The following is a 24,225-nucleotide window of genomic DNA, read 5'->3' on the forward strand; positions in this document are numbered from 1 at the left end:
GATCATTTGCATCGTTTTTATTCTAAAGGTTCAATCGGGAAATTCCTCACTTTTCAACATTTTACTAAATTGTCCGTAATCAATTTAAATTCATAATTTACATCAAATAACCATTTGATAGACAGCCACATTTCATATGATATCAAAATATAATAACATAAAAAGAATCGATAGATTATTTATGTACGAATTTACTCGAAGTGTCGATCTCACTATCCATAGTACCAAATATCCATTCATAGTATAATAAGACACAACTCAAATATCAAATCAGCTTTTAAGAATTTACATAACATATATCACATATTTCATATATCACTTGTCATGTATCATCATTTTCTTGCATTTCATGTAACATTCTTTCATGTCATATTTTCACATCATAAAAACCATTCCATCAACTTTTCCAATATATTAATTCATACAATATATGCAATAATAGTAAGAAATATAACTCAAACATAACATTGCATTATTATTATCATACAAACTTACCTCGATCCAGAAACGACAATTTACCATTTTAGTCCATAACCTTGTATTTTCCCGATTTAATCCCGAATCTCGATTTCCTTCATCATAATATCAGATTTAGCCTAATAATTAGTCAAACTATTCATACGGGTCCAAAAATCATATTTTTATAAATTTTCATTTTGACCCCTAAACTTTTGCATATTTGCATTGTTGTCCCAAGGTTCGGAAATTAAACTTCTTCCTATTTTTTTATGTTTTATGACATGCTGATCATTTTTCCCTTCTATGGAAATATCAAATTCTCACTCTAACATGTACTTATGACTATTAGGTATTTTTACCGATTAAGCCCTTTTACTCGTTTTCACTTAAAACCGAGTAGCACAAGTTGTCTAACATAATTTAAAACCTCATATTCTATCATAAAACACCAAAATACACAAATTTCACCTATGGGTATTTTTCCAATTATGAACCCTAGGTTGAATTATTGCTAGCATAAGATAAATCAAGTTACTAGGACTCCAAAAACGTAAAAATCATTAAAAACAAGGCTAGAACGGACTTACAATCGAGCTTGGAAGCTTGGAAACCCTAGCCATGGAGTCTCCCTTGGTATACACGTCCATGGTGAAGAAGATGAACAAAATTGGCTTTTAATTTTTTTATTTTAATTCATTTTACCCCTAAATGACCAAAATGCCCTTTTTACCAAACTTTTCAAAAATTCCATCCATGTCCAATTTTTGTCAAAGCAATTTCATACTAGAAACTTCTAGAATGCAAGTTTTGCAACTTATTCAATTTAGTCCTTAACTTCAAATTAAGCACTTTATGCATAGAATTTCTTCACGAAATTTTTCACACAATCATGCAATCATATCATAGACCTCAAAATAATCATAAAATAATTATTTCTATCTCGAATTTGTGGTCACAAAATCACTATTCCGATTAGGCCCTAATTCAGGATATTACAGACTAACAGTGCAAATATTTTAAGGGTGGAATGATCTAGAAACTAAGAAAAATGGATGAATTAGGACTAAATTAAATAGGAAAAGAATTATGAGGGACTAAAATTTTACCAAATTATGTGATGATTCAATGATGGAATTTTAAAAGATCACAAAGGGCAAAATGGTCAATTGGAAGAGAGAGAAATCTAGAAAGTAATGATGATGTTGATGATATTTTATAATTATTAATTAGATAAATATTATTTTATTAATATTTTAATAAGATATTTTATTATTTTATTATTATTTATTAAGTATAAAAGAAAGGAAAGATGAAGAATTATCATCATCTTTCCCATGCAAACCAACGTGAGAAGAAGAGAGAAAGAAAGAAAGTTTTACTTTTTTACAATTTGGTCCTTTCACCATTTTCACCTAGAAATCAAAAGAATTTCCGTAGCCATCAAGAGAGAAAGATCACAATGAGACTATGGGGAGCTAGAATATTAAGTTAGATTCAAGAAATAGAAGCTGGAGGAGAGAGAAAATCAAGTTAAAGATTGAAATCAATGGAACAAGGTAAGAACATCAAGATTTCAATATATTTTTAAGATTAATATTATTGAAAAAGCATGGAATTGATGTTAATGTAGAGTTTTCTTATATATGGTCATATGTTCTTAATATGTTAGTGAAGAGAAAATAAGAGAAAGTAATGAGAAATAGTGTAGAGAAAGAAATAAGGGTGTTATAAATATGGTAAATAAACATCTTACACTAAAATAGTTTTGGACAGCAGCAGTAAGCTAACTTTGAAAAATCACCATAAATTGTGGAAATCGAATTAGAAGATGAATAAAATATATAATTAAAGCTTATTGAGTATATTTTATTACAGAAGAAACGTGTAAGCAATGGAATTGTGAATTGTGAGATATAATAAATTTAGTGGGACAAGGTCAAAATGATTTCGGGTTCCCCTGTTCTGACTTTGGAAAATCATAAAAAATTGGATAAAAATAATTAAGGGCTTAAATTTATATTTTTAAAATCCTTAATTAATCTATTTTCAAGAGAAATAAGCGGGAACATCATCCGAATCTCGTACAATGAGATGATTAATTCTTAGTGAAGAAGGGTCAGAACTATCAGACAGAAGAACAGGGGTAACTTTAAAGAATAAACTGTACTTATTGGTTAAACCAAAAATTTTTAAAATTTTATGATAAGAAGATATGTGAGTCTAGTTTTAGGAAAAATTAGCAGATTTTAATTTGGAGCTCTTTATCTTAAGATAAAAATAATTTAATGACTATGACACGAATGGATAGCTTTGAATATACATATAAGTCAATAGTGAAATTATAGATAATGTTACTTATAAGCATGATATATACATCAAGGATGTGGAATGGAGAGGAGGAAGAGGAAAATATATATGAATATTCAGCTAGCATGGCTAATTTGCATGTTTTAGGCTCAGGGACTAAATTGAATAAAAGTAAAACTTTATGGGTAATTTTGTAAAAATGTCAGAAGTGACCAAATTGCATGAAATGAATTATCTTATTATTTAAATTACAAAATTGAATGAAATTATTAATTTAGATCAAGATTGGGTGAAATCATGTTTTGGGGATTAAATTGAAAAGTGTTGAAATTATGAAAAATTTTGTTATTTTATAGAATTCATGCGTTGTTATCAATATACATATATATAAATAATTAGGCTCGAAACAAGGATTAAATTAAAAGAATTTTATTTTTCTAAGCCTAAGGATGAAATCATCATTAATAAAAAGTTCAGAGGTAAAATGATAATTTTTCCTAGAGCATTAATTGAACATATCAGAATGTAAAATAAATAAAAATGATGATCAATTTTATTTATAAAGATCCGTGCGGCTCAAATATGAGACTTGAACGTGGAAAAGAAAAGTTTTTGGATTAGTGAAATTATAAGCACAAATAGTGCAACTTGAATTGAATTATTGAATGTTTGAATTGTATATTTATGTGACATGAATGTGAATTGAATGTTTAATGTATGTTTTGGGCTTCGAGGGCCCAATAGAGAGACGTTATGATTATTTTCAGAATATGAATAATAAATGATTTGAAATTATCTGAAAATGTTCAGTAAACTCCGGTAATGCCTCGTACCCTATTCCGGCAACGGATACGGGTAGAAGGTGTTACAATCTTGTTCTACAGCTTATGCAATCAGATTTAATGTGCCCTTTCTTCTTGCAGAAGTCACAAGTTTTACCTCTTTTTGAAAACTTCGACCTACCCTTAGATTTACCGTGAGGATTCTGTTCCTGTGTCCTTCCACGATAATCATTAGCATTGCGATCTTATCACTCACGAACAATGAGACCCTCTCCTTGAGAGTCGGGTTTAACCACAAGATGCTTCATCTTATCATATGAGGTTAAAGAATCATAAACCTCATCAATTGTGAGAGACTCGCTGCTATATAAAATCATGTCTCTAAAGGTTGAATAAGACAGGGACAACGAACAAAGTAGAATCAACCCTAAGTCTTCCTTATCATACTGAACCTCCATAACCTCCAAGTTTGAGAGAATTTCTTTAACATTGTTAAGTGTTCGTGCACAGACGCACCTTTCTTCAAATGATGAGCATAAAGACGCTGCTTCATATGTAGCTTGTTGGTTAGAGGTTTCGACATACATATTTGTTCTAACCTCTTCCATAATGCACCGGTGGTCTTCTCTTTTATTGCATCCTGCAAAATTTCATTAGACAAATGCAGATGTAACTGTGTTAACGCCTTTCGATTTTATGCCTCTTCTCTTCCTTCGTTAATGTCGATGGCATCTTATCTATCCCTAGCAGGGCATCCTCTAAGTCCATCTGTGCAAGAACTGTCAATAACTTTATTTGTCACAACGCGAATCTGGTGTTGTGATCCAACAACAGAATTTCATAGTTAAAAGACGCCATTACCATGATTGAGATGAACAACCCAGAAGCTTTGATACCAATTTGTGAAAAATAGAATATAGATAATGACAAAGTATAACAAAAAAAAAAGAGAAAGAAAAATCAAGAATACACATTTTTATGTGAAAACCCTTTCGGAAAAAAAAACCACAGGCAGAAAAGAAGATAATCCACTATGTCGAATTTGAATGATTACAAAAAGAGTAGACTATGTCTATTTATAGGCTTGAAAAACCATATTCTAATAGAAGGAGTGTAGTAAGGTTGAAACACCTTATTCCAATCAATATCAAATAGATGAAGTGTAATAAGGTCGAAAAACTTTATTCTAAAATAAAATAGAAGAAATGTAGTTTTATATGGATTTTACTTTTATTTTATTTTATCACTGTGTTTTATTTTAACTAGGATTCGGGTTAATCAATTCTAACAGCAATAGATTGATTTTTTAATCACTACAATATTAGAAGAGGAAAGTGACAAAGTTTAAATCCACTACTCCAAACAAATTCTTGAAATTACAATAAATAGTTAGGCTCCGTTTGTTTGCCAGTAAAATATTTTCCGGAAAACAATTTCTAGAAAATGATTTACTTTTTTGGAAATGATTTACTTTTCTGGTGTTTGGATGAATGTGTGTAAAATATTTTTTGTTGTTTGGCAGATTTCCTGAAAATATTTCATAAAAGTGTTTTAAATTAAACAAATATATATTTAAGAATTTATTATCTTTTCATTGTTTAATTGAGTCTATCATATATATATATATATATATATTAAAAATTTATATTTTAAATTGTTTTTACATATATTGCAATGATTTATTAGATGTATATAATAAGACTATTTTGTTTGTTTCACTTGAAGACACAAATACGATGTAACACACTCATTTGATATGAATATGTTTGGATCATACAAGAATACACTATCAATCAATTATTTACAATTTGTTTAACATTCATCCAACAGAGTACGTGTTCCAATCATGCAACTTTTTGTTGTGGCTACGTGTAATCAACTTATAAGCAACTACTCCCATCTTTATTACTGGTGTCATCAGGCCACCTAAGTTATGATATTGTATATGTAGATAAGTAATAGGTAGTTTGGCAATTTCTATTCTATGTTTGATCATCAAAATATTTAGCTATAATCAAATTTGAGACCATAAATGATGCCATGACAAAGCATGAATCACTTAACTTATTTATCATTTACAATAACATGGTGAATGTCATTCTCAAGCATCTTCTAATTCCTACCAAATTTAAAACTTAAAGAAAAGATATAAAATTGATTCATGATGTGCAACATTAGGGCTCTTTCTCAGGAACTGGCTCCAGTTTTGATAAGCTCACCGCCGCTTTTAGACATTCAAAAAATACTGATGCTTCTTGAGTTATGGTTGAACCTGATTCTATTCCTTCATTTGGATTACTGGACTTCTTCGGCCTTAAATCGATATTAAGATAATCTGTCAAGACCTTTGTCACGCCCATCCCACGCTGAGGAACTTTGCTGCTTGAAAGAAATGGTGATCGATCACCCTTTGCAGGGGTAGCTAGCTGTGCTGGTGAAAAGTTCGGGGTTGAAAAAGCTGTTCTATAAGGAGTGCTGAGGAAGGGCACAGAGTAAGGAACCGAATGCCTCTTCTGACCAATAAGTCCGATCCTGGATAGTGAAGAGAATTGATCTGAATGATTGGTCAAGTCATCCACATAGAGCATATCATCAATACGTGCGATAATGTTGACTGCAAGACTTTCTAAAACTCTCGAATAGCTCTTCAATATGGATTTTCCAACATCCTAATTAACACCATAATGTTCATTTATTAGCATGATTTTTGTAATTAAAAGCATTCATAAGAACAAGTCTTGAATTCAAACAATTGACACAAACCTTATTATACTGAATTTTGCTCATATCTAAAGTGGTCTGGGGAAGACTGGGGAATAGCTGCTTCAAGCAAAGTAGGAGGCTCTCTGCTCGATCTGCAAGTATTTCTTTTTCGTCAAATCGATCATTAGGTCCTTCACCAAATCCCATGATGACTTAAAACTGGACAGATTTGTGCTAATAGGTTTGGAGTTTGATTTTTTCCGCCATAAATATATTGAAGCCTCCACTCAGTTGGCAATCTCAATAGCTTGATGCTAGATGACAAATCAATGCAATCAAGAAGGCTTTTTCATGATTATATAACTATACAAATAGCTTAGGGAGGCTCTCATTACCAATAGCATTTGATTTGAATTGCCAAAAACTAGACATGGCATTCTAAACTAAAAATCTTTCATTGGATATAACTTGTTCCCTAGAACTCAAAAATTGTCCTAATGTCACATTTTCAAAACATGAGAGAAGTTTATGGGGAAAAGTATTGATAGTTTTACCTCGAGCTTGCTTCTATCCGGGAATGTCAGCCACGAAGGTATTAACTCAACAATGTGATCACTAATAGAAAGAAGCCATTCCATCTCTCGACGCCACATTGCTTTCTTCTCAGAGGGAACTAATTCTAACCTCCATATTTGCCCAAATAAGGTAGCTTCAAATGGAAGTGAAAGGGAAATAACCATTAAACTAGAGAACCAATAATAATTGACCAACATAAAATTAGAAACAAATGCCCACATAGGTAAACAGAATAGAAGAAACAACATACCACAAAGATTGATGATGGCATTTGAAATAGCCAAGGCTGTGCAAAAGCCATTTCCACACCCAGGCATATCTTCTCCAAGCAACAATTTTGCAAATCTTTCCTTCATTAGCTCAATCTCTGAAACCCCCATTATTAACCAATAAAAAAAGAATTCAATTGAGAGACAAATTCATATGATAATCAATAATAATACCTAAAATTGTGGAGCCTTGTTTCTTTAATTTCCTATTATCCAATGGGGTTTTCTTTCCACCTTCACTACAATTAGTACTGGTGTAGTCTTTTGTCCTAGCATTTTCCTTTACAAGCCAACCTAATGAAGGTGGTGAAGCAGACGCTTACTCGGAACTATTGTGACTGTGTTCCTCCTCATGCTCGGTTGTTTCAGATGTTAAAAAATCAGAACTTGATGAAGAGATTATAAAAGATATACGACAGACACAGCTAAGGAAAAATGGAAGAGATTATAAAAGATGAATGAAAGGAAGAAGTAGAAAGAGGAAAGTTACCTGGATGAAGAAGGAGATGGAAGATGTAGAATGGCAGGAAAAAGGTAAGAAACAAGCAAGTGAGAGTTAGAAAATGTCTTATAGAAAAATACCCGTAAGACATTTTCCCTAAACCCAAAGCCATTTTACCCGTGTTTTGGAAATCATTTTCCAAATGTAAAATATTTTTAGTCAAACAAACACGGTACCTGCTAAACAAACGAACCCTTAATGATAGAACAGAAAAATAACTTGATATATATATATATATTTGGTATAACCATAAATGTGTTTATTTGTTTTACTGTCTAAGTTTAATCTTATTAAGTCGAGGGTGATGTTCAGGTAAAGCCCTCTCAACAATGACAATTCTAAAATTCAAATCTTGTCCAAATACTTGAAAATATTCCACTTAAGGCATAATGCCAATTTGAGCCCTCAACTTTTACATATTTTGTCAATTTACCCCTATTATTTTTTTGAGCTAAATTTAACTATTAATCTTTCAAAAAAGATTCAAATCGCTTTTTTAATAGAAATACTGACTAAAACATTATTTTTTAACGATGTTGGTGTCTCTGCCCCGTATGGTAGTCCACATGTACTTTCACTATAACATAATATTATTTGTCTTATATGTCATGTCAATAAATAATTTTAAAAAATAAAAAAAAAATTAAAATTATAAAACGTTCATAAAAATTTTAAAAATAGCATGAGGTATATGTAGATTGCCATGCAAGTTGCTATATTTAAAAACTTAGCGTTTTAGTTAGTATTTCCATTAAGAAAACACAACAATTCAAAACTTTTTGAAAAATTGATGGTCAAATTCAATTTCCTTTTAAATTTCAAGACTAATTTAACTAAAAATATAATAAAACTAAATTACAAAAGATATAAATATTGAAGGATAAATTCAGCATTATACCTTATTAATTTTTCTAACAAAACAAAAAGTTTTGTTACTTTAACATAACCACCCACATTCATACCCTTAACAACTATCTATTGCTTTATTGACAAAAACAACAGACCACCCAATTTCACAATTCAATGCATTTTAAAAATAAATAAATAGCTTGAAACAGTATATATAACTCTATTTCCTAAATATCGCAAAAATCAACTTAAAATGTAAAATATTTTTTAAGCAACATATATAGTGAATTTTCCCAAATACAATATAGCACAAATATAAATATATACCAAAATAATTTTAATATAAAATAAAACTAATATAAACATAAAGAACCACAAAGAATTCAAATAAAACTCATATATAACTTACACATACGATGAGACAGAAACTCATACATTAAAGTGCATATAATAAAAGTTGAACCTAAATGCTCAAAAGCCCAAAACTTTCGTCTTTACTAACAATATCAAAACTCAATGACATTTAAAATTATTTTAATCTTTCTCCTCTTTTTTAGGAAGTTATGTTTTCTCTTAAAATTATTTTAATCTTTCACCGTGCAAAGTTGTTTTTATATTAGTTTTAATATTATATGCATCGTACATGATTTTATATATTTAATTTTTAATTAGATGTTTAATAATGTATTTTAAATATTATTATTTTAAATTTTAAATATTTGAACATAATTAAAATATATTAACTTATGGAACAATCAAATATAATAAAATTTAAAATCATAATTAAAGTATTGTATCGTATTTAATGTAGAGTATAGATTTTCTTGTGATAATTCATGCAAAATAACATTATTTAAAATAATAACTAATAAAATTGATTAAATAATTATATGAGATATAGAGTTACTTATTATAGAAATAAATTTTATTATTTAAAACTAAAGTAATATAATTAAAATTTTTGGTTTTTTTATAAAAACAATTTGGGTAATGGAAACACAATAATTTAAACATAAAGTAATTTCATGTAAAGTTTAAATTTTAAAATTATTATATAAATTCATTTGATAAAATTCTTTTAATAGAATTAGAGTTGTTATTTATTTTTAGGTTGACAGAAGTCTTTTATTAAAATAAAAATATTATTTATAAATGTAATAAAAATTTTCAACAAGTTAAAATAACATAATGATTAATTTTGTGATTTTATAAAAGGTATTGAATATTAAAGATTAATTCCTTTTAATAATTATATAATTTAGACATTATTTTCTATCCGGTCAAACTCGAATCAGTGAATCAACATGTGACCTAACCCTTCTAAATACTTTATTTATAGGCTATATTTATATATTAAATTAAAATTAAAACAATAAAATATTTAATCTAAATTTAGTTACTATGAAAATTATTTAAATATTTTAACATCATATCATTATAAACCACAAACATGAATGCATTTGTTTTTTTAAAGTGTTATGGATTAATCGGTATCAACTCGATTAAGAAATGATTCATATACCCTTTTATTAAATGACTACTACTTTATTTTGATGGTCTTTTATCTTTTCATACTTTTATATAATTTTAGAATAAAAAAACTAAAATAAATTCTTTACCACAACCTCATTTATAATTATTAGGTAAATTTAAAAATAATTAATTTTAACATAAAATATTTTCTCTCACCAAATTTGTGTATATAGATAATGTCACTAATTGCATTTAGGGTGAGCAAAATTCAATAAGAAAATTAAATTTTTATTCTATAGATCAAGTTATTCGAGTTATCCAGATCAACTCGAATAAAAATAAAATTTTTCGGTTTAACTCGAGTATCAATTACACAATTTAAATTATCCAATATTCTGAATAAGAAAAGGCAAAAATATATCATTTTGATAAGTTTTATCTTTTCTAAAGTTAAAAGTCAAAATCATTAAGTTAAAAGAAAAAAACTACGTAATTTTGATTAATGTTTACCCATCAAGTTAAAAGACAAAACCATTATATTGTTTATGTAGTTAAATAATATTGTACTTCGTCTACTAGTTAAATAATTGGTCCATATAAACGCAACATTGAGTATAAATAATAGAATTCGTTAACTCGACTTAACTCGAAATTTTTTTGACTTGATTCGAAAAAAAATCAAATTGAGTTTGGTTACTAAAATAGGGTTCGTCAACTCAACTAACTTAAATTTTTTTGACTCGATTCGACTCGATCAAATGCTCACCTCTAATTGCATTGATGTCAGAAGTCAACTTGATATTTAAATTTAAAAAAATAAATTTTTAATATTGAATTTTCTTTTAACTAACTTGATAACTTTTTGACGTGAAAATTGACAGTACTATGATAAACATTTGAATTGAGACGATACTTGCTGTTGTTCGAGGTTGCGACGTGGTACCTCGACGTCACGACGCCAATCCGGTAGTTTTGAATATTTTACATTTTGATCCTTATTCAATCTCGAGTTACCAAAAGAGCTTTCTTAAGCTTGATTTAACTCTAGAATTGATTACATCACATGTGTTAATGATGTAATGAACTTATTAATATGTATAAACAGATGATTTAAACAATAATTTAAATTTTAGTTGCTTCGGCAACGAATGTGATATTCCGTAGAGACTATACTTGATGGGCGGGTCAAGTATGGGATGTTACAAAAATGTTCAAATATAGTGAATTTGGAAAATCCTTAGTTGTGGTAAGCTAAGGTAGTGGAAGTAGGAAATTAGGGTTGAACCAGTATAAAATTTTGTGTCTCTTTTGTTTGCCATATTTTTTTAAAGTTTTTAAAATACCAATTCACCCCACTCTTGGTGATTATCAAGCTTAACAGAAAAAGATAAAAGTACCCTCATAATAATATAATGTATTTAAAATATTTAAGGTCATTTTAGTAATTTCAATGACCAAGGTGGTATCAAGTTAACTCGTGACACTAACTTAGTTACACATTTAAATAATAACTAGAAACTCTATCACATGCGTATGCTTGTGGAAACCGCGTATTTACACAAAATTGTATTTGAAAATAACATATAATAAATAATGAAGCGTATAACTTAAAACTAATTAATAATAACACAAGAGATATATACGATATTAAAATTAAAAAAAAGATTAAATTGTTTATCTTTATGTTGTCATCAATCTTGAGTAAATGTCGAGTTAACTTGTGACACCAACTCAATCAAATATATTATTAATATATATATGAATGATGAAAGTAATAAAACGTATGTAATAAAATTAAAATGTGTAAAAATATCAAAATAAAGCTTTAGATGAGTGGTAAATTAAAGGTTTTACTAATGCAATTGGTTTGGATTTAAATCCTACCATATGAATATTTTATTGGTTTTTTAGAATAAAAAGACTAAAGTACCCTCGAATAATATAACTTATTTTAATTACGGAAAGACATGTTTGTAATTTCTCTAACCCAGACGATTGATGGTGACACCAACTTAGTTAGAAGCTTAAATAAAAAATTCAAATAAAAAAAATCAAATGTTACTTTAGTTGAATTGACAAAGTTGGAGAAGTGTGTGCTTTGTGTTTTTGGTTCAAATCCCATGCATGATTTTTTTTTCTCTAAATTTTATATAAAAAGACAAAAAAATATCCTTAAATTAATATTTATTGTTTTGTTAAAATAAATACATTTTGGAAATTTAAAAAGTGAGATAGGGCTCGATTATGGGTTCAAAAGATCACCATATGCATATTTTTATTTATTTTTATTAACTTTTGTTAAAATAAAAATAGTAAAGTACCCTCAAATAATATAACTTGTTTTAATCATAGAAATATATTTTTGTAATCTTAGAATCGAATTGGTGCCCGATTGACTCGTGACACCAATTTAGTCGAGACTTAAATAATAGTATAGATCTACAACCGAGAGAGATAATAGATTCTGCTTATTAAAATAAAAATGTATAAAATATAATATAATAAAATAAAATTTTAGTTGAGTAGTAAATTTAAAGTATTACTAATACAATAAAGTGGGTTCAAAATTCATTATATGTATAATTTTATTTTTATTAAAATTAAAATTAAAAATTAAAATATTATAAAATAATATAATTTATTTTAATTATAAAATAATATTTTATAATTTTTAATTAAGTCGTGAGGAGATAAAATTTCTTGTAAAGATAAATATGGGAACAAAGGCAATATAGAGAAGTCTCAAAAACAGGAAAATGAATCCACTCATAATTATAAAATATTGTTAAGTAAATAAAATAATGGGAGTTGTAAATAAAAATCTGCAGGATTTTGGATAAAAACTAATTTAATTAAAATAGTTAATAAACATGAAAAGAGGAAAGTAATAGCGGTTACCAATGTCGTGACGTTGTATGGATATGATAGCCTTGGGAAATGGAATTGTTTCATTTCCCTTCTAAGGAAGGAAGGCAAAGGACGGTTGGACTTTCCCATCTCCAATGTTGGCGCTTGAGTTGGGAGTTGGGACACGTATTTAAGTTAAGTTATCGAATCACACTCTTTTTTTCTTTTTTCTTTTTTTAATTATAATCTTAATTCATTTTAAGGGATGACCCAACTTAAATCTCAACAAACTACATGTCTCGCAAATCAAGAAAGATGGTTAGATTTGCATAAAATCTATTCTACTTGATAAACTTGGAGTTCAATCATATGTACTTTTTCCACTCTCTTTTTTCTTAATACTGATTAATGCGTACAAAAGTTAAAAATATGTTAAGCACCTCATTGCCTTTATGCCTTTGTGTTGGATGGAAATGTTTTTAGTTCTAAGCTTTAAGCTTTAAAATTAATATTTTAACGAGAGCTCAAGTTTAGAGTAAAATCACCTTCATAGCATGTATTTTATATCATATGTACTGTAAGTAAAATTTGATTTATATGAAAAAGTTTTTTTTTTTTAAATTTTGAGTCAATCAAATTAAGTTATTCGATTTTTTCGAGTTAACTTGAATAAATAATTCAAGTTTTGAGTTTCGAGTTGACTTAGAATTTTACAATTCGAATAACTTGAACAATTCAAATAATTCAATAACAAATTGATATAATTACTTCTTTGATCCTTGTCAATTTTAAGAATGAGCAAATTGATCACTCTCAACAAAAATTACAAAAAGAATTTAAAATCTTTATAAAAATTCCAAAATTTATATTTTTAAAAAATTCTAAAGAATATATAAAGAAAGTTAAAAATTTAATTTTTTTAAAATAAATAATTTTTAGACTAAATAAGTTAATTAATGATTTAAGTTTATTAAATTAAAATATATTTTTTTTCTTCTTATTTTGTTTTGAATTTTTTCCAAATATATATGGTTTCAAATTTATGTACTCTAATATGAAATTAGTTATCTTTGCAACAATATTTCAAATTGACATGTTTAATTTTTAATTTAACTCAAACAATTTCACTCGATTCGATTCGATTTGACTCGACTTAAAGTTCATTTTACTTGATTCAATTAAAAAAATCAAATTAAATTAGGTTAATAAAATAGGACTCATCGTCTCGATTAACTCGAAATTTTTCACTTAATTCGATAAAATATTCACTCCTAATTATATTGATATAGGTAATTAAAGAATTGAGGTTGGCTTTAAAGTTGTATGAGACACACAAAATCAAATAGGATCTTTATTTAATATGCTTATAACATTTGATTGTTTCTTGAAGTTTCAAATTAATTCTAGCTATCTTAGAACGTGAAAATTGATCTTGAATGATTCGATCTATGAGATACATATAGAGAGCAGTTAAAATGAAATGAAAATCATTTTAGTGCCTGATTCAATTGTATTAATTAATTGTCACAATTGTGAATACAATTTTTTATTATATTATTGATCTAAAAGAACTTTCTTTGGCGATGAGTTCACTAGCAGTTCGAAAAACAGCCTTCTTTGGGTTTTGCGAAAGACAACGAAGGCAATACAAGGAGACGATGCAGAAATGCTTAGAATCAAGACCAGAGTTGAAAGAAGGGAACAACTTCAGGGGTTGACAATTAGCAAAAGAAGAAGAAAAAAGAAAAAGAAAAAGAAAAAGAAAACTCCGTTGGTTTTAAGAAATATAGGTGATTTTTATTATTTTTAGAAAATGAAAAACATTAATGAAAACATATTTTTTGTAAAAATGAATATGACGAAGATAATAATTTTAACTTTATATGAATTAGTCTTAGTTTAAACTCATATAAATGTAAAAATAAATTTTTAATATAAATTATCTAGCTTGTCACTCAATTGCTAGAATGTTTTTATTTTGATCATTCAAATAAAAACACTTATAGTTTAGTCATTATCATTATAATAATTAAACATTTTAATTACTCAACTATTAACTCATTAACGACGTGACATCATGTCCACATAAGAAATAATTGTTGGTGTAAATGTCCATAATGGACTTTCACACACTAGATCATATCCGGATAAAAATAAAAAAATAAAAAAATAAACTACCCAAAGCAGTTGCATAAAAACCAATTAAAAGGAATTTCTCTCAACTTTTTTGAGAGGAAGTGGCCCTAGGAATATAGTTTTTTTTTTCTATGTTCTTTTGGTTGATACGAAAGAAAATAGTTTGTTCTACTTTAAGCGAAGGTTAGTTCTGTGATATGCGAACAATATTTCTTTGTGATATTGTTCTTGATTAGTATATTGAACTGTCGTTACACAATGATTTGATATGTACACTTCCTCTGTTGTTTGCTATCCAGTTGCTTAAATTTGGGTCCTTCATGACTGTTAATTCAATATCTTGAGCTCCCAAGTTACATTGGTACTTAATTTATTTAATGTGACTTTCGAGTTAATTTTTCATCATTTCTGTAAAACTGTCAAAAATTAATTAATTTATGTAAATTTAGTATAAAAATAACTAAAAATCAAAATGAAGTATAATTTAAGCTCAATTTAATTATTTTATAATAAAATCATAAAATTCAACAAAAATTACTTAAAATTTGCATGAATTCATATTCAAAAAATGCTGAAAAAGTATATATATTTTCATGTTTCCACTAGCCTATATAAAAGTCTCTTCATTGTTCATTAAATGTATTGATTGATTGATTCATTAATAAAATTTTCAACTCTTGGAGTTAATTCTTTCGTGCAAGACTACTTTCTTGTAAGTTTTAGAAACGATTTTTCTTCTCGATTTTTAATTTTCCAAGGATTATTTCTTAGAGGTTTGATTAGAGCCATTAATTAAATTTTTTTGGCGTTATATCTTAAGAAGTTCAATTGGGCAACTATCTTCTATCCATATTCATCGGTTTATTTGATCCATCTTCTACCTTTAATTTTTGTCTTCTTTATTTATCTATGTTTTGAATATTTATTTATTTTTTATTATTGAATTTCTTCTTTTAATTTTTTCATTTTCTTTGTTTTTAAATTTATTTGTTTCTTCTTTAGGCCAAATTCAAATTTTTTTTCGAATCAAACAACTTGAATACGATCTTAGTCAGCTGCTTCCTATTGGATAAGAATAAAAGATAAGAATAAAAGAGTAAATAAATAAATTGCCAAAAGTAATTAGATGACAATCACTTAAAAAGGAGTTACTCTTAACTTTTTGAGAGGAAGTGGACCCACATTCTATATAAAACATAAATAAAAGGAAAAATACCAATGGCCATTATTACTATTCTTATTTAATTGTAAGCATTCGTTTGTTCTACTTTAAGAAACAACTAGTGTTGTGATACACGAATAATTTTTGCTTGTGTTCTGGTACGTGTGCTTCCTCTATTATTTGCGTTGTTATTACTCGTACCACATATATTCACATTAGTTATCAAACTTAGACTGAAGTCCCATTTTTTCTTGAGTATGAAGTTACCATTGAAGAGCTGAACAAACAAGTAGAAGTTGAAGTGGAAAATGTCAATGGAAAAGTGGAGGAAGAAAGGGAAGAACAAACAGAAGCTGAAAAAGAGGAAGAAGAAGGTGAGACAAGCCAAGGAAGATCCAAACTTCATACCTAGAAACCCAAGAATGTCACATCTCGAGATCAGGGCCGAAATTTTTGGTCGTACAAAGTTAAGATTCGCCAGCAGCAGTGTATGCCAAATGATGTGGTAAGAGATTCGCCAGTTTCTTTGCGAGGCAAGAGTGTACGCCAGTATGTTTGGCGAGCTGGGGTTCGCTAGTTTGTTTGGCATATTGGGGTTTGCCAGTTGAATTGTGAATTGGGTTTGCCGGTCAAAGATACAATCAAACTCAAATTGGGAAAAAGAGATCCAGTGTATTTAGGAATACTTTATGTGCAAGGAACGTTTTTCTTAATTCAGATAGGGTATAAATAAGACCCTTAGTCCTATGAAATTCTTCACTAACTATTCTGCCGTCAAAGTCTTTGTTCTAAAAATCCTATTCGTAGCAATCTGGGTAAGTCTCAGTTTTGTTAGGGTTGATTATTCGAAAATCTAGGTTTGCTTACATGTGTGAAATTCATATGTTCTTTTTACTAATTTGTGTGTTTATGGTGAACTAGCCAGACCCTCTACCAGTAAGGACAATGGAAAAGCTAAACTTGTTTAAGTTTCTCTGCTTTCGGTGAGTGGTCGAGGATTCGACGTGAGTATGTTCTTTTTTTTTTTCCAAAAGTGTGAATGGTCTGGAATTATCAGGAGTATGTTAATTGCCATGATTTTCAATTTAATCTAATATGTTTCTAAGAACTATGTCTTCAAAATTAAGTTTCAAAGGTAAGTTTTCTGAGAAGCTCTGTTTTAAGCTACTAGACTCGATTTTCAAACTATAATTCTGAAAAGATGATCTTAAATAATAGTTTTGAGTGAGCTCCTAAGCAAGCATATGGTTTTAAGAATATTATGAAAGAAAAGATTTTTAGACTGTGTTTTAAAAACACTTAACGTGCGAGCTTTTTAAGCAAATGTTTTAAGTTCGCCTACGTTCGAGCTTTCTGTGATAAGAAGTTGTGAATTAGCCAAGCTCCATATATGAGCTCTTTGTTTTGCTTCTTAACGAGCCTACCTCTATTAGCTTTCTGTATGTCTCACTCTGTATGCTCCTTTGCGAGTTAGGTTAGATGTATTATACCCAATGAGACTTTTGTTTGACCGAACTAGTCTTGCGACCTAAGGCAGACTCTGTTCGTGTCTTCTATTTAATCGAATCGGGCTTACAACCTAAGGCAAACCCTGTTTGTGTTTTTTTGTGAGATGAACTAGTTGTGTGCCTAAGGTCGACTCTGTTTGTGATTTCTGATAAGTACGAGCTGGTTTCGCGAACTAAGGCAAACCCAAACTTGGGTTTTTAAATGTTTTGAATAAAATTGGTCTCGCAATCCAACGCAAAACGATTTCAAAACTATGTATTCTACTATTTTCAAACTATGTTTTTGAAGCATAATTTATTGGTTTCTAATTATTCACTGAGTTCGAATTGATCTCACCCACTCCTCTCTTACTTCTCAAGTAAGTAGGTTGCGGATAGCATTAGCAAGGTCGACGATCTGGCAAGGCACTTGATTGGATATTGACGAACCTGGGAGATAGGCGATGGGTTTAGAATGTTATTTATACTGTTGACGTAATTATTGAACAATTACTTAAGTTCAAGTTTAAAGTTGTGACCTACTTTTAAGTTTAATTTTTATTATTTTGTGAACCATGACTTGGAGCATGTGTTTATGTTGTTAATAAATCGATGTTATTCATGCATGAGTACTGTGTTGTTTTGCTTTAATATTTGCCAGACAATTATATGGCTGAGTATCATAACTTGCGACCCATGTATGTTTGCATAAATTACTTGCGTACCATTGTAGTGATAGCTTATTTTACATGCGTACCCCTGACTTTGCGAACCCTTACATGTGTGCGGACCTATATTTTTATGTGAACCCTACTAAAGTATGATAACTCTTACAACATGTATGTTCTCCCTCTGTTGCAAAACTTGTTTATTAGTGAAACCACGAAGTATGAAAACCTATGCATGCATGATATCTTTTGCGATAAACATTTGACGTGAAGTAGGTTTATTTATGGATCTATTCTGAAGGTGGTGAACTTAGGTATCTTGCGAACTCGTGATTTTGTGCGAACTCTTGTGTTAATAAGATAGACGAGCTTAAGTGGTGTTTAGTCATATGAACTTAGGTGCGATCCTTTCTTGGATTATTTTGAAAGTTTGCATGTTTACTTCTCTGTGTATAATTTTCGCTGTTATGTTTTCACATAACATTTTATTGTTATTCGTAAGTGGTATGTTGGAGGTTTGGTTGGAGTTAATGGAGAGTCACTTTAGTGGCTAATGTGGCATGCCAGATTCGGGTTGAATCTTCTCAGCCGGATTTGGGGTGTTATAAAGAAACTGACTTGAAAAATGAGTCAAAGAAGAGTGAGAGTCAAGACAAGTTATTGTCAAATTATTTACTATAATGATGGGCGAGCCAAAACTGTCAATGAAGGTATCCAAGGAGATTTAGGTTAATTTAGCAATGCTTTTCAGAAATATTTTGGAAAAGTGCTTTGGAAAAGTACTTTTGAGAAGTGCTATTGAAAAGTTTGGTTTAAAATTTAAGTGTTTAACATTGTTGTCAAAAGTGCTTTTAAGAAATAAAATGTCTATTTTAGACATTTTATTATCAAGTAAGAAATATGTATTTAAGTAATATTTAAATTAGTTAATATTATTATATTTTAGTAAGAATATAAAAATTTATTATAACTTGTTTTTAATATTTTAATATATGAAATATAAATTTTAAATATTTTAAAGCTATAAATATTAATTATTTATAAAATTTAATTAGAATATATAAACTGTATTTTAAATATTTAAATATAACCATTAAATATTTGTAATTAGTATTTTAAAAATATTTTTATTTTTAATTAATAGTTTTAACACATTTGTAATTAAGCACTAAGAAAAAAAAAGAGGGAAAGTATTATGTTATTAGAGGGATGAAAAATAATTAAGTAGTAAAAGTTCTTTTAGGAGAGAAAAAGCTAAACATGATAACTCTAATCCTCGCGCTACTTTTTTATGGCCACCTTGCTCTTCTTGCTCTTTCTCGACTGCTCTACCTTGCGGTGGTTGGCCACCCAGATTCTATTTGGTCTTTTGGGATTTTTCTAAACTAAAATTACTTTTTTTTGTTGACTATTTAGAGTAAAGTTGCTTCCGTAATGCCACATCAAATGTCATTAGCGAGAAAACTATTGAGTGATTGAAATGTTTAATTATTGTAATGGCAAGTACTTTTGAAAAGTCAAAAATTTCAGCTAAAAGCAACTTGTTTCACACAGCTTTTCTTCCAAAAGTGTTTTTGGAGCCAAAAGTATTTTTTTTTTTAAGCACTACTAAACAGGCCTTTAGATGTGCAACACAAATTTAATTAGATGGTTACTAAAGAAGAGAAAGTAATTAGTGGTCAAACAAAAGGACGGTGAAAATGAGTCCAAAAAAAGAATTAACGATAACTCCAATCCTCGCGCTACTTTTTTTATAGCCACCTTGCTCTTCTTGCTCTTTCTCGACTGCTCTACCTTGCGGTGGTTGGCCACCCAAATTCTATTTGGTCCTTTGGGATTTTTCTAAACTAAAATTACTTTTTTTTTGTTGACTATTTAGAGTAAAATTGCTTACGTAATGCCACATCAAATGTCATTAGCGAGAAAACTATTGAGTGATTGAAATGTTTAATTATTGTAATGGCAATCATTAAATTGTAAGTATTTTTATTTGGATGATCAACTAGGTAGTTTACCTTTCTTTTCTTTTTTTCAATAAACTTTCAAATATTAAATTTGGTATCTTGGTTTGAATCCATATAAATTTTAATTTTTATTTTATTTTGTTAGAGAAAATAGTTATCAAACATGTTTTTATTTTTCATTATTGACAGCAAAATTTTATTTTATTTAGCAAAAGTAGTTTTAATTTTTCTTAAAATAGAAAATGAAACTATTTTTCTGAAAACGAAAATTGAATACTAAATTATTTGCAAATATTTTCAGAAATCAAATAGAGCTGAGTTTTTTGGATTTAAAATATTTTTATATTTTACAAAATTTTACAAATAATTTAGTAAATTTCTATATATATATATTAAAAATTATAATATTTAGACATTTTAATAATTTTACCAATTTTAAAATTTTAAATAAATTTTAGTATTTTTTATAAATTTTAATATTTTAATTTTAAAATTTTTAGATGACATCTTTATATGGCATGTGACAAAATTAAATTAGCTAGATGACTCAGCTGGTTTTTTTTAATGGTAGAAGGACTTAATCTAGGCTTAGTTTAAGAATGCTTCTCAAAAGATACTTTTGAAAATAAGTTAAAAGTTTTAGCTTTTGAAAAAAGTGTTTTTGGGCCAATTTTTTAAAAAAGCAGCTTGTTTAGGAATGCTTTTGACCCAAAAGTACTTTGAAGCAATACTAAACATACCCTTAGAATACTGCTAATGTTAGATCCTGATATGAGAATATTGATAATGTTTGGTCTTGATTTAGGAGCACTAACTAACTTTTAGATGTTAAAATGGGCAAAAAATAAAAATTTAAAGTCCAAAGTAAGAAAAATGCATACTTTAGGGACCAAATAAATATTAAGTCTAAATATAATTATGAGGATGCTTTTATCTTTTTAATATTAAATAAAATTTAATAAATAACCCTGTAATAGCCCAAATTTGCCCGGGCCCATGAAATGAAATAAACAAAATTTATAAACTGAAAATAAAATGTCCCTGTTAATGTCCAATTTACAATAAATAGGCCTAAAGGCCTGATAGCCCAAACTCGGTTACACTTGTAGCCCAACTTGTAACACCACAAACCTGGCCTAGACGTTACGGCCGAATCCGGTGTGTCACATTACCTACCACTAACCAAGTTACCTAGTTTACTAAAGTTTGGGTGAGCTTTGCAAAAACCATTAATGAAGTTTTAAGAGAAATGTTTCGATTCACTAGTGTGAGTCCTATCCATTATCAATTGTCAAGGGTTTAGAAAAACGTGACTTTTGTTGTACTTTGAAAAGTTTCGTTTCGAAGACGTTTGGTTGTCGTGTCGGTTTGAAACAAGTAATTTTTGATAAACCCAGAGTTCACCAATTTCAAGGAATCAATTTAAGTGATGTGAATCTCAAGTCGAAAATGATTTAAGTAATTTAAAAACCCAAAATAAAAATAATAGAACGGCCTTATTACAACTTTAACTAAAATAGAAATAATAAAAAATAAATGCGAAATTTAAAAGGAAGCTACTTGAAACTTATTTAAAACCAGAGATTTAATCTTCGTGGCCACTCTGAATCTCGTCCAGCTCCAAGTCCACCAACTAGGGCTCATCTGCAAGGATGGAAGAGAAATGGGGTGAGTTTTGAAAACTCAGTGTATATGGAAAACCCATTCAAAGCCCAAGTCAGCTCAAGCCCATTGGGCCTAAGCCCTACTCAGATAACCGCAGGTACTGGGTCGAAGCCCTTTTCAGAATACGATAAACTGGGCCCTAGCCCTTTTTTAGATAACAGTATGGCCCGTAGGCCCATTCCAGAACAGAACAGACATATTCGTGTATGCAAGCCCAACCCAGCCTATAACCAACCGCTACACTCCACCCGTACCAGCCCTCCACTCCATGTGGGAATAGCTCAACCCACCCACCCTACACTCCACAAATTAAGATAGTCGCTAAATATCGATAAGTTGAGGCAAAGCCTCCGAGAGTGGTTAAGCCACTTTCAGTACTTTTTCCATCAATAACCCAGTCCCATGCATCAGATAATAATAACATGGCATGCAGTAAATAGTAACAGTCAAACATGCATTCAGGTCAACCTTAACCCTACGGGTATATCAGTAATTTTGCTCCTAGGGGTAAAATTGTAAACTTTCCACCTATAAAGGTATTTCAGTAATTTTTTCAGTTTTAAGGGTTCTCATGAATGTTACGGTCCTTACTAGCCCATTTTTCATCGCAGTAATTTATTTATCTCAATTTCACAATTTTAGCCATTGGGCCCTAAAACCCCTAATGGGCCCTACAGTGTCCATTAGCAATTTAAGCCCATTTAATTCAAGTTTTATGACCAGTTTACCGGTTTAAGCAGTTTCAATTCTACAGTCTAATAGAACATACTTATTGCCTTTTTTTTATTTATATTATACATATTTTTATTATTTCCTTACCCATTGGGTCCAGTTTTAGCCTATCGAGGCCCAATTACCGAAGTGCACGAAATTTCACACACGACTAACTTACCACTTTGCGATTTCGGATTTAATGATTTCTAAATATCTTGTGAGCACTCGCTCACTCACAAGCCCACGAAATGCCAGAATTTCGGCATTTCAGCTTTTGCCGAATTGAACTATGAAAGGGTGTTCGATACACACCTGTTTCACGACGACTGCTACTGAGATCCCTTACGATATCCTTTTTGCCGAAAACCGATGACTAGATCTAAGTCTAGTTGTTCCAAAGATCTAAGACTTCGATCAAACCTCTAGAAGACACACTTATTCCTCTTTGATTTCTACGCAGATCTGATGTAGGTCCATCCTCTAAACGATAGTAGAACTCGAATCCAGGAGATCTGAAGTTCCGGCTATGAGTCCCTAAATCTATGGTATTTCGGCTTTTTAGGTGATGAAGAAGATGACGATTTGAGGTTATAACTTTGAAGTAATGTTGTCGACAGATACTAAGGGTTTAGAGAAGATGAAAGTTGATCAAAAAGAACAAAAATAATTGAAGGATTTTGGCTTGGAGAAATCGACACAAGAAGTGAGTTTTTGGGATTTCGGCTTTTATAGCAATCGGCTATGGAGGTTTTGTGGAGGATGGGATTGACAGAGGAGGTGAGTAAGGTGATTAGAAGGTTTCGGCTAGAAGAAAAAGCAAAAAGGAAGAAAGAAAATGAAGGAAAAAGAGAGGAAGAAGAAATCGGCACCAAGGAGAAGGAATTTGCGTTTTTGGCTTTTGTGAGAACTCAGAAAGGATGAATGGCAGTGAAGGCTTTCAGGTGGCTAACCCTAATTCTCCAAGACAGAAAAAGAAAAGAACCTAACCCTAATATCAACTAAAACAATCGGCCTAACCTCCCTAAGGACCTTGCCGAAATTCACTTAAGTGATCACATGCCCGACACAAGCCTAAAATTAAAAAGTAACAATATGCCTGCCTTGCAACTTGAACCCTAGACCTTTAATTCCTTCCCAGACGCCATTTTTTTTAGGAACTTAGTGGCACCACCTTGCCACTTTACCAAGGCCTTATTTGCGTCATAATTTACGAAGTTCTTCTTAAAAGCCTACTTAACCAAGTCTCCTATTCACTTAAAATCCAACCTTGATATTTTACCGTGTTTAACTTAGGCTTGGGCCTTCTAAAGGCCCACTAACACATTTAAACACAATTCCAATATTTAGAACATCAAAATTTCAAAATTTACCAAAAATCACAGAAACCCAGAAAATCCCGAGAATCAGGGCGTTACACAACTGGTCTAAACCAGAATACCCATTAACCCTATACCCGGTTACACCTAAAACCCTTAGCCCATGTACCCGAACTTGACCCAAATCAGTAAAGCCCAGTAAGGCCCAATCCCTAAACTAAATTAGGAAACCCTAGGGTTTCCAGAAGCTTCGCGCCACAAACACCCCAATCGTCACGCCCCTTTTGTCTCGCGCCGTTCCAATGGACTTTCATTGGCACCGTGATTCCAGCTCCGTATCGCGCCG

The 24,225-nt window shown here is 29.8% G+C and overlaps 1 long non-coding RNA gene and 1 pseudogene across 1 annotated transcript; one reads left to right on the forward strand and one right to left on the reverse strand.

The window, feature by feature from the left end:
- Positions 1–5,722: 5,722 nt before the first annotated feature.
- On the reverse strand, positions 5,723–7,710 carry LOC108481286 (rop guanine nucleotide exchange factor 7-like; annotated as a pseudogene).
- An 8,866-nt stretch (positions 7,711–16,576) lies between these two features.
- Positions 16,577–18,178, forward strand: LOC108480711 (uncharacterized). The gene is made up of 3 exons (XR_008274072.1): positions 16,577–16,880; positions 16,991–17,048; positions 17,934–18,178. It is a non-coding gene; the product is annotated as an uncharacterized LOC108480711 (long non-coding RNA).
- The last annotated feature ends 6,047 nt before the right edge of the window (positions 18,179–24,225 follow it).

The sequence above is a fragment of the Gossypium arboreum genome, chromosome 11 (genome assembly GCF_025698485.1).
Source record: "Gossypium arboreum isolate Shixiya-1 chromosome 11, ASM2569848v2, whole genome shotgun sequence".
Classification (NCBI taxonomy): Eukaryota; Viridiplantae; Streptophyta; class Magnoliopsida; order Malvales; family Malvaceae; genus Gossypium; species Gossypium arboreum.